The sequence below is a fragment of the Anser anser genome, assembly GCF_964211835.1.
Source record: "Anser anser genome assembly, chromosome: 15".
NCBI classification, from domain to species: Eukaryota; Metazoa; Chordata; class Aves; order Anseriformes; family Anatidae; genus Anser; species Anser anser.
In genome coordinates, this window is record NC_139736.1 from 19,485,017 (window position 1) to 19,496,385 (window position 11,369).

Below are 11,369 nucleotides of genomic sequence, written 5' to 3' on the forward strand. Positions count from 1 at the left end.
GCACTGCAATGAGTCTAGAGAATGCACTGGCACCACTGGGGATGCAGTGCAGTGACTCCAGAGAGTGCACTGGCACCACAGGGGATGCACTGCAGTGATTCCAGAGAGTGCACTGGCACAACTGGGGATGCACTGCAGTGAGTCCAGAGAGTGCACTGGCACCACTGGGGATGCACTGCAGTGAGTCCAGAGAGTGCACTGGCACCACTGGAGTTTTAGTGCAGTGAGTCCAGAGAGTGCACTGGCACCACTGGGGATGCAGTGCAGTGAGTCCTGAGAGTGCAATGGCACCACTGGGGATGCACTGCAGTGAGTCCAGAGAGTGCACTGGCACCACTGGGGATGCACTGCAGTGAGTCCAGAGAGTGCACTGGCACCACTGGGGATGCAGTGCAGTGAGTCCAGAGAGTGCACTGGCACCATCTGGAGCTGCACTGCTGTGAGTCCTGAGATTGCACTGGCACCACTGGGGTTGCAGTGCAGTGAGTCCAGAGACTACACTGGCACCACTGGGGATGCACTGCAGTGAGTCCAGAGACTTCACAGGCACCACTTGGGATGCAGTGCAGTGAGTCCAGCGAGTGCACTGGCACCACTGGGATGCAGTGCAGGGAGTCCAGAGAGTGCAGTGGCACCACTGGGGATGCACTGCAGTGAGTCCAGAGAGTGCACTGGCACCACTGGGGATGCAGTGCAGTGAGTCCAGAGAGTGCACTGGCACCACTGGGGATGCACTGCAATGAGTCTAGAGAATGCACTGGCACCACTGGGGATGCAGTGCAGTGACTCCAGAGAGTGCACTGGCACCACAGGGGATGCACTGCAGTGATTCCAGAGAGTGCAATGGCACCACTGGGGATGCACTGCAGTGAGTCCAGAGAGTGCACTGGCACCACTGGGGATGCACTGCAATGAGTCTAGAGAATGCACTGGCACCACTGGGGATGCAGTGCAGTGACTCCTGAGAGTGCACTGGCACCACAGGGGATGCACTGCAGTGATTCCAGAGAGTGCACTGGCACCACTGGGGATGCACTGCAGTGAGTCCAGAGAGTGCACTGGCACCACTGGGGATGCACTGCAGTGAGTCCAGAGAGTGCACTGGCACCACTGGAGTTTTAGTGCAGTGAGTCCAGAGAGTGCACTGGCACCACTGGGGATGCAGTGCAGTGAGTCCTGAGAGTGCAATGGCACCACTGGGGATGCACTGCAGTGAGTCCAGAGAGTGCACTGGCACCACTGGGGATGCAGTGCAGTGAGTCCAGAGAGTGCACTGGCACCAGCTGGAGATGCACTGCTGTGAGTCCTGAGATTGCACTGGCACCACTGGGGTTGCATTGCAGTGAGTCCAGAGACTACACTGGCACCACTGGGGATGCACTGCAGTGAGTCCAGAGACTTCACAGGCACCACTTGGGATGCACTGCAGTGAGTCCAGAGAGTGCACTGGCACCACTGGGGATGCACTGCAGTGAGTCCAGAGAGTGAACTGGCACCACTGGGGATGCAGTGCAGTGAGTCCAGAGAGTGCACTGGCACCACCGGGGATTCACTGCAGTGAGTCCAGAGAGTGCACTGGCACCACTGGGCATGCAGTGCAGTGAGTCCAGAGAGTGCACTGGCAGCACTGTTGATGCAGTGCAGTGACTCCAGAGAGTGCACTGGCACCACCGGGGATGCACTGCAGTGAGTCCAGAGAGTGTACTGGCACCACTGGGGATGCAGTGCAGTGAGTCCAGAGAGTGCACTGGCACCACTGGGGATGCAGTGCAGTGAGTGCAGAGAGTGCAGTGGCACCACTGGGGATGCAGTGCAGTGAGTCCAGAGAGTGCACTGGCACCACTGGGGATGCACTGCAGTGATTCCAGAGAGTGCACTGGCACCACTGGGGATGCACTGCAATGAGTCTAGAGAATGCACTGGCACAACTGGGGATGCAGTGCAGTGACTCCAGAGAGTGCACTGGCACCACAGGGGATGCACTGCAGTGATTCCAGAGAGTGCACTGGCACCACTGGGGATGCACTGCGGTGAGTCCAGAGAGTGCACTGGCACCACTGGGATGCACTGCAGTGAGTCCAGAGAGTGCACTGGCAACACTGGAGTTTTAGTGCAGTGAGTCCAGAGAGTGCACTGGCACCACTGGGGATGCAGTGCAGTGAGTCCAGAGAGTGCACTGGCACCACTGGGGATGCAGTGCCGTGAGTCCAGAGAGTGCTCTGGCATCACTGAGCTGCACTACAGTGAGTCCCGAGATTGCACTGGCACCACTGTGGATGCACTGCAGTGAGTCCAGAGACTACACTGGCACCACTGGGGTGCAATGCAGTGAGTCCAGAGAGTGTACTGGCACCATTTGGGATGGAGTGCAGTGAGTCCAGAGACTGCACTGGCACCACTGGGGATGCAGTGCAGTGAGTCCAGAGAGTGCACTGGCACCACTGGGGATGCACTGCAATGAGTCTAGAGAATGCACTGGCACCACTGGCGATGCAGTGCAGTGAGTCCAGAGAGTGCACTGGCACCACTGGGGATGCACTGCAGTGAGTCCAGAGAGTGCTCTGGCACCACTGGGGATGCACTGCAATGAGTCCAGAGAGTGCACTGGCACCACTGGGAATACACTGCAGTGACTCCAGAGAGTGCACTGCCACCACTGGGGATTCACTGCAGTGAGTCCAGAGAGTGCACTGTCAGCACTGGGGATGCACTGCAGTGACTCCAGAGAGTGCACTGGCACCAACTGGAGCTGCACTGCAGTGAGTCCTGAGATTGCACTGGCACCACTGGGGATGCACTGCAGTGAGTCCAGAGACTACACTGGCACCACTGGTGATGCAGTGCAGTGAGTCCAGAGAGTGCACTGGCCCCACTGGGGATGCAGTGCAGTGAGTCCAGAGAGTGCACAGGCACCACTGGGGATGCACTGCAGTGAGTCCAGAGAGTGCACTGGCACCACTGGGGATGCACTGCAGTGAGTGCAGAGACTGCACTGGCACCACTGGGAATGCACTGCAGTGAGTCCAGAGAGTGCACTGGCACCACAGGGGATGCACTGCAGTGAGTCCAGAGAGTGCACAGGCACCACTGGGGATGCAGTGCAGTGAGTCCAGAGAGTGCACTGGCACCACTGGGGATGCAGTGCAGTGAGTCCAGAGAGTGCACTGGCACAAAAGGGGATGCACTGCAGTGAGCCCAGAGAGGGCACTGGCACCATTGGGGATGCAGTGCACTGAGTCCAGAGAGTGCACTGGAACCACTGGGGATGCACTGCAGTGAGTCCAGAGACTAAACTGGCACCCTGGGGATACAGTGCAGTGAGTCCAGAGAGTGCACTGGCACCACTGTTGATGCAGTGCAGTGAGTCCAGAGAGTGCACTGGCACCACTGGGGATGCAGTGCAGTGAGTCCAGAGAGTGCACTGGCACCACTGGGGATGCAGTGCAGTGAGTGCAGAGAGTGCACTGGCACCACTGGGGATGCAGTGCAGGGAGTCCAGAGAGTGCACTGGCACCACTGGGGATGCACTGCAGTGAGTCCAGAGAGTGCAGTGGCACCATTGGAGATGTAGTGCACTGAGTCCAGAGAGTGCACTTGCACCACTGGGGATGCAGTGCACTGAGTCCAGAGAGTGCACTGTCAGAACTGGGGATGCACTACAGTGAGTCCAGAGAGTGCACTGGCACCACTGGGGATGCAGTGCAGTGAGTCCAGAGAGTGCACTGGCACCACTGGGGATGCAATGCAGTTAGTCCAGAGAGTGCACTGGCTCCACTGGGGATGCAGTGCAGTGAGTCCAGAGAGTGCACTGGCACCAGAGGGGATGCAGTGCAGTGAGTCCAGAGAGTGCAATGGCACCACAAGGGATGCACTGCAGTGAGTCCAGAGAGTGCACTGGCACCACTGGTGATGCACTGCAGTGAGTCCAGAGAGTGCACTGGCACCACTGGGGATGCAGTGCAGTGAGTCCAGGTAGTGCACTGGCACCAACTGGAGCTGCACTGCTGTGAGTCCTGAGATTGCACTGGCACCACTGGTGTTGCAGTACAGTGAGTCCAGAGACTACACTGGCACCACTGGGGATGCACTGCAGTGAGTCCAGAGAGTGCACTGGCACCAGTGGGGATGCAGTGCAGTGAGTCCAGAGAGTGAACTGGCACCACTAGGGATGCAGTGCAGTGAGTCCAGAGAGTGCACTGGCAGCACTGTTGATGCAGTGCAGTGACTCCAGAGAGTGCACTGGCACCACTGGGGATGCACTGCAGTGAGTCCAGAGAGTGTACTGGCACCACTGGGGATGCAGTGCAGTGAGTCCAGAGAGTGCACTGGCACCACTGGGGATGCAATGCAGTGAGTGCAGAGAGTGCACTGGCACCACTGGGGATGCACTGCAGTGAGTCCAGAGAGTGCACTGGTACCACTGGGGATGCACTTCAGTGAGTCCAGAGAGTGCACTGGCACCACTGGGGATGCACTGCAGTGAGTCCAGAGAGTGCACTGGTACCACTGGGGATGCAGTGCAGTGAGTCCAAAGAGTGCACTGGCACCACTGGGATGCAGTGCAGTGAGTCCAGAGAGTGCACTGGCACCACTGGGGATGCAGTGCCGTGAGTCCAGAGAGTGCTCTGGCACCACTGATCTGCACTACAGTGAGTCCCGAGATTGCACTGGCACCACTGGGGATGCACTGCAGTGAGTCCAGAGACTACACTGGCACCACTGGGGATGCAGTGCAGTGAGTCCAGAGAGTGCACTGGCACCACTGGGGATGCAGTGCAGTGAGTCCAGAGAGTGTACTGGCACCATTGGGGATGCACTGCAATGAGTCCAGAGAGTGCACTGGCACCACTGGGGATGCAGTGCAGTGAGTCCAGAGAGTGCACTGGCACCACTGGGGATGCACTGCAGTGAGTCCAGAGAGTGCCCTGGCACCAATGGTGATGCAGTGCAGTGAGTCCAGAGAGTGCAGTGGCACCACTGGGGATAAACTGCAGTGAGTCCAGACAGTGCACTTGCACCACTGGGGATGCACTGCAGTGAGTCCAGACAGTGCACTGGCACCACTGGGGATGCAGTGCAGTGAGTCCAGAGAGTGCACTGGCACCACTGGGGATGCAGTGCAGTGAGTCCAGAGACTGCTCTGGCACCACTGAGCTGCACTGCTGTGAGTCCAGAGACTGCTCTGGCACCACTGAGCTGCACTGCAGTGAGTCCAGAGAGTGCACTGGCACCACTGGGGATGCACTGCTGTAAGTCCAGAGACTAAACTGGCACCACTGTTAATGCAGTGCAGTGAGTCCAGAGAGTGCACTGGCACCACTGGGGATGCAGTGCAGTGAGTCCAGAGAGTGCACTGGCACCACTGGGGATGCACTGCAGTGAGCTCAGAGAGTGCACTGGCACCACTGGGGATGCAGTGCAGTGAGTCCAGAGAGTGCACTGGCACCACTGGGGATGCAGTGCAGTGAGTCCAGAGAGTGCACTGGCACCACTGGGGATGCAGTGCACTGAGTCCAGAGAGTGCACTGGCACCACTGGGGATGCAGTGCACTGAGTCCAGAGAGTGCACTGTCAGCACTGGGGATGCACTGCAGTGAGTCCAGAGACTAAACTGGCACCCTGGGGATACAGTGCAGTGAGTCCAGCGAGTGCACTGGCACCACTGTTGATGCAGTGCAGTGACTCCAGAGAGTGCACTGGCACCACTGGGGATGCAGTGCAGTGAGTCCTGAGAGTGCAGTGGCACCACTGGGGATGCAGTGCAGTGAGTCCAGAGAGTGCACTGGCACCACCGGGGATTCACTGCAGTGAGTCCAGAGAGTGCACTGGCACCACTGGGGATGCACTGCAATGAGTCTAGAGAATGCACTGGCACCACTGGGGATGCAGTGAAGTGACTCCATAGAGTGCACTGGCACCACAGGGGATGCACTGCAGTGATTCCAGAGAGTGCACTGGCACCACTGGGGATGCACTGCAGTGAGTCCAGAGAGTGCACTGGCACCACTGGAGTTTTAGTGCAGTGAGTCCAGAGAGTGCACTGTCACCACTGGGGATGCAGTGCAGTGAGTCCAGAGAGTGCACTGGCACCACTGGGGATGCAGTGCCGTGAGTCCAGAGAGTGCTCTGGCACCACTGATCTGCACTACAGTGAGTCCCGAGATTGCACTGGCACCACTGGGGATGCACTGCAGTGAGTCCAGAGACTACACTGGCACCACTGGGGATGCAGTGCAGTGAGTCCAGAGAGTGCACTGGCACCACTGGGGATGCAGTGCAGTGAGTCCAGAGAGTGTACTAGCACCATTGGGGATGCACTGCAATGAGTCCAGAGAGTGCACTGGCACCACTGGGGATGCAGTGCAGTGAGTCCAGAGAGTGCACTGGCACCACTGGGGATGCACTGCAGTGAGTCCAGAGAGTGCCCTGGCACCAATGGTGATGCAGTGCAGTGAGTCCAGAGAGTGCAGTGGCACCACTGGGGATAAACTGCAGTGAGTCCAGACAGTGCACTTGCACCACTGGGGATGCACTGCAGTGAGTCCAGACAGTGCACTGGCACCACTGGGGATGCAGTGCAGTGAGTCCAGAGAGTGCACTGGCACCACTGGGGATGCAGTGCAGTGAGTCCAGAGACTGCTCTGGCACCACTGAGCTGCACTGCTGTGAGTCCAGAGACTGCTCTGGCACCACTGAGCTGCACTGCTGTGAGTCCAGAGAGTGCACTGGCACCACTGGGGATGCACTGCTGTAAGTCCAGAGACTAAACTGGCACCACTGTTAATGCAGTGCAGTGACTCCAGAGAGTGCACTGGCACCACTGGGGATGCAGTGCAGTGAGTCCAGAGAGTGCACTGGCACCACTGGGGATGCACTGCAGTGAGCTCATAGAGTGCACTGGCACCACTGGGGATGCAGTGCAGTGAGTCCAGAGAGTGCACTGGCACCACTGGGGATGCAGTGCAGTGAGTCCAGAGAGTGCACTGGCACCACTGGGGATGCAGTGCACTGAGTCCAGAGAGTGCACTGGCACCACTGGGGATGCAGTGCACTGAGTCCAGAGAGTGCACTGTCAGCACTGGGGATGCACTGCAGTGAGTCCAGAGACTAAACTGGCACCCTGGGGATACAGTGCAGTGAGTCCAGAGAGTGCACTGGCACCACTGTTGATGCAGTGCAGTGACTCCAGAGAGTGCACTGGCACCACTGGGGATGCAGTGCAGTGAGTCCAGAGAGTGCACTGGCACCACTGGGGATGCAGTGCAGTGAGTGCAGAGAGTACACTGGCTCCACTGGGGATGCAGTGCAGTGAGTCCAGAGAGTGCACTGGCACCAGTGGGGATGCACTGCAGTGAGTCCAGGGAGTGCAGTGGCACCATTGGGGATGCAGTGCAGTGAGTCCAGAGAGTGCACTGGCACCACTGGGGATGCAGTGCACTGAGTCCAGAGAGTGCACTGTCAGCACTGGGGATGCACTGCAGTGAGTCCAGAGAGTGCACTGGCACCACTGGGGATGCAATGCAGTTACTCCAGAGAGTGCACTGGCTCCACTGGGGATGCAGTGCAGTGAGTCCAGAGAGTGCACTGGCACCTAAGGGGATGCACTGCAGTGAGTCCTGAGAGTGCAATGGCACCACAAGGGATGCACTGCAGTGAGTCCAGAGACTTCACAGGCACCACTTGGGATGCAGTGCAGTGAGTCCAGAGAGTGCACTGGCACCACTGGGATGCAGTGCAGGGAGTCCAGAGAGTGCAGTGGCACCACTGGGGATGCAGTGCAGTGAGTCCAGAGAGTGCACTGGCACCACTGGGGATGCAGTGCACTGAGTCCAGAGAGTGCACTGGCACCACTGGTGATGCACTGCAGTGAGTCCAGAGAGTGCACTGGCATCCACTGGGGATGCAGTGCAGTGAGTCCAGAGACTACACTGGCACCACTGGGGCTGCACTGCAGTGAGTCCAGAGACTTCACAGGCACCACTTGGGATGCAGTGCAGTGAGTCCAGAGAGTGCACTGGCACCACTGGGATGCAGTGCAGGGAGTCCAGAGAGTGCAGTGGCACCACTGGGGATGCAGTGCAGTGAGTCCAGAGAGTGCACTGGCACCACTGGGGATGCACTGCAATGAGTCTAGAGAATGCACTGGCACCACTGGGGATGCAGTGCAGTGACTCCAGAGAGTGCACTGGCACCACAGGGGATGCACTGCAGTGATTCCAGAGAGTGCACTGGCACCACTGGGGATGCACTGCAGTGAGTCCAGAGAGTGCACTGGCACCACTGGGGATGCACTGCAATGAGTCTAGAGAATGCACTGGCACCACTGGGGATGCAGTGCAGTGACTCCAGAGAGTGCACTGGCACCACAGGGGATGCACTGCAGTGATTCCAGAGAGTGCACTGGCACCACTGGGGATGCACTGCAGTGAGTCCAGAGAGTGCACTGGCACCACTGGGGATGCACTGCAGTGAGTCCAGAGAGTGCACTGGCACCACTGGAGTTTTAGTGCAGTGAGTCCAGAGAGTGCACTGGCACCACTGGGGATGCACTGCAGTGAGTCCTGAGAGTGCACTGGCACCACTGGGGATGCACTGCAGTGAGTCCAGAGAGTGCACTGGCACCACTGGGGATGCAGTGCAGTGAGTCCAGAGAGTGCACTGGCACCACTGGGGATGCACTGCTGTGAGTCCTGAGATTGCACTGGCACCACTGGGGATGCAGTGCGGTGAGTCCAGAGAGTGCACTGGCACCACTGGGGATGCAGTGCCGTGAGTCCAGAGAGTGCTCTGGCACCACTGAGCTGCACTACAGTGAGTCCCGAGATTGCACTGGCACCACTGGGGATGCACTGCAGTGAGTCCAGAGAGTGCACTGGTACCACTGGGGATGCAGTGCAGTGACGCCAGAGAGTGTACTGGCACCCCTGGGGATGCAGTGCAGTGAGTCCAGAGAGTGCACTGGCACCACTGGGGATGCACTGCAGTGAGTCCAGAAAGTGCACTGGCTCCACTGGTGATGCAGTGCCGTGAGTACAGAGAGTGCACTGGAACCACTGGGGATGCAGTACAGTGAGTACAGAGATTGCACTGGCACCACTGGGGATGCAGTGCAGTGAGTGCAGAGAGTACACTGGCACCACTGGAGATGCAGTACAGTGAGTCCACAGAGTGCACAGGCACCACTGGGGATGCAGTGCAGTGAGTCCAGAGATTGCACTGGCACCACTGGGGATGCAGTGCAGTGAGTCCAGAGAGTGCACTGGCATCACTGGGGATGCACTGCAGTGAGTCCAGAGACTGCACAGGCACCACTGGGGATGCAGTGCCGTGACGCCAGAGAGTGTACTGGCACCCCTGGGGATGCAGTGCAGTGAGTCCAGAGAGTGCACTGGCACCACTGGTGATGCACTGCAGTGAGTCCAGAGAGTGCACTGGCACCACTGGGCTGCACTGCAGTGAGTCCAGAGAGTGCACTGGCTCCACAGGGGATGCAGTGCAGTGAGTCCAGAGAGTGCACTGGCACCACTGGGGATGCAGTGCAGTGAGTCCAGAGAGTGCACTGGCACCTCAGGGGCTGCACTGCAGTGAGTCCAGAGAGTGCACTGGCTCCACAGGGGATGCAGTGCAGTGAGTCCAGAGACTGCACAGGCACCACTGGGGATGCAGTGCAGTGAGTCCCGAGAGTACACTGGCACCTCAGGGGCTGCACTGCAGTGAGTCCAGAGAGTGCACTGGCATCACTGGGGATGCAGTGCAGTGAGTCCAGAGACTGCACAGGCACCACTGGGGATGCAGTGCAGTGAGCATAGAGAGTGCACTGGCACCACTGGGGATGCAGTTCAGTGAGTCCAGAGAGTGCACTGGCATCACTGGGGATGCAGTGCAGTGAGTCCAGAGACTGCTCAGGCACCACTGGGGATGCAGTGCAGTGACACCAGAGAGTGAACTGGCACCCCTGGGGATGCAGTGCAGTGACTCCAGAGAGGGCACTGGCACCACTGGGGATGCACTGCAGTGAGTCCAGAGAGTGCACTGGCAAAACTGGGGATGCAGTGCAGTGAGTTCAGAGAGTGCACTGGCACCACTGGGGATGCAGTCCAGTGAGTCCAGAGAGTGCACTGGCACCTCAGGGGCTGCACTGCAGTGAGTCCAGAGAGTGCACTGGCACCACTGGGGATGCACTGCAGTGAGTCCAGAGAGTGCACTGGCACTTCTGGGGATGCACCTCGGTGAGTCCAGAGAGTGCTCTGGGAACACTGGGGATGCAGTGCAGTGAGTGCAGAGAGTGCACTGGCACCACTGGCGATGCTGTGCAGTGAGTCCAGAGAGTGCACTGGAACCACTGGGGATCCACTGCAGTGAGTCCAGAGAGTGCACTGGCACCACTGGGGATGCAGTGCAGTGAGTCCAGAGAGTGCACTGGCACCACTGGGGATGCAGTGCAGTGAGTCCAAAGAGAGTGCACTGGCACCACTGGGGATGCACTGCAGTGAGTCTAGAGAGTGCACTGGCACCACTGGGGATGCACTGCAATGAGTCCAGAGAATGCACTGGCACTAATGGGGATGCAGTGCAGTGACTCGAAAGAGTGCACTGGCACCACTGCGGATGAACTGCAGTGAGTCCGGAGAGTGCCCTGGCACCACTGGGGATGCAGTGCAGTGAGTCCAGAGAGTGCACTAGCACCACTGGGGATGCAGTGCAGTGAGTCCAGAGAGTGCACTGGCACCACTGGGGATGCAGTGCAGTGAGTCCAGAGAGTGCACTGGCACGACTGGTGATGCAGTACCGTGAGTGCAGAGAGTGCACTGGCACCACTGGCGATGCAGTGCAGTGAGTCCAGAGAGTGCACTGGCACCACTGGGGATGCACTGCAGTGAGTCCAGAGAGTGCTCTGGCACCACTGGCGATGCAGTTCAGTGAGTCCAGAGAGTGCACTGGCACCACTGGGAATACACTGCAGTGAGTCCAGAGAGTGCACTGCCACCATTGGGGATGCACTACAGTGAGTCCAGAGAGTGCACTGGCACCACTGGGGATGCAGTGCAGTGAGTCCAGAGACTGCACTGGCACCAACTGGAGATGCACTGCAGTGAGTTCTGAGATTGCACTGGCACCACTGGGGATGCACGGCAGTGAGTCCAGAGACTACACTGGCACCACTGGGGATGCAGTGCAGTGAGTCCAGAGAGTGCACTGGCACCCCTGTTCATGCAGTGCAGTGAGTCCAGAGAGTGCACTGGCCCCACTGGGGATGCAGTGCAGTGAGTCCAGAGAGTGCACTGGCACCACTGGGGATGCACTGCAGTGAGTCCAGAGAGTGCACTGGCACCACTGGGGATGCACTGCAGTGACTCCAGAGAGTGCAC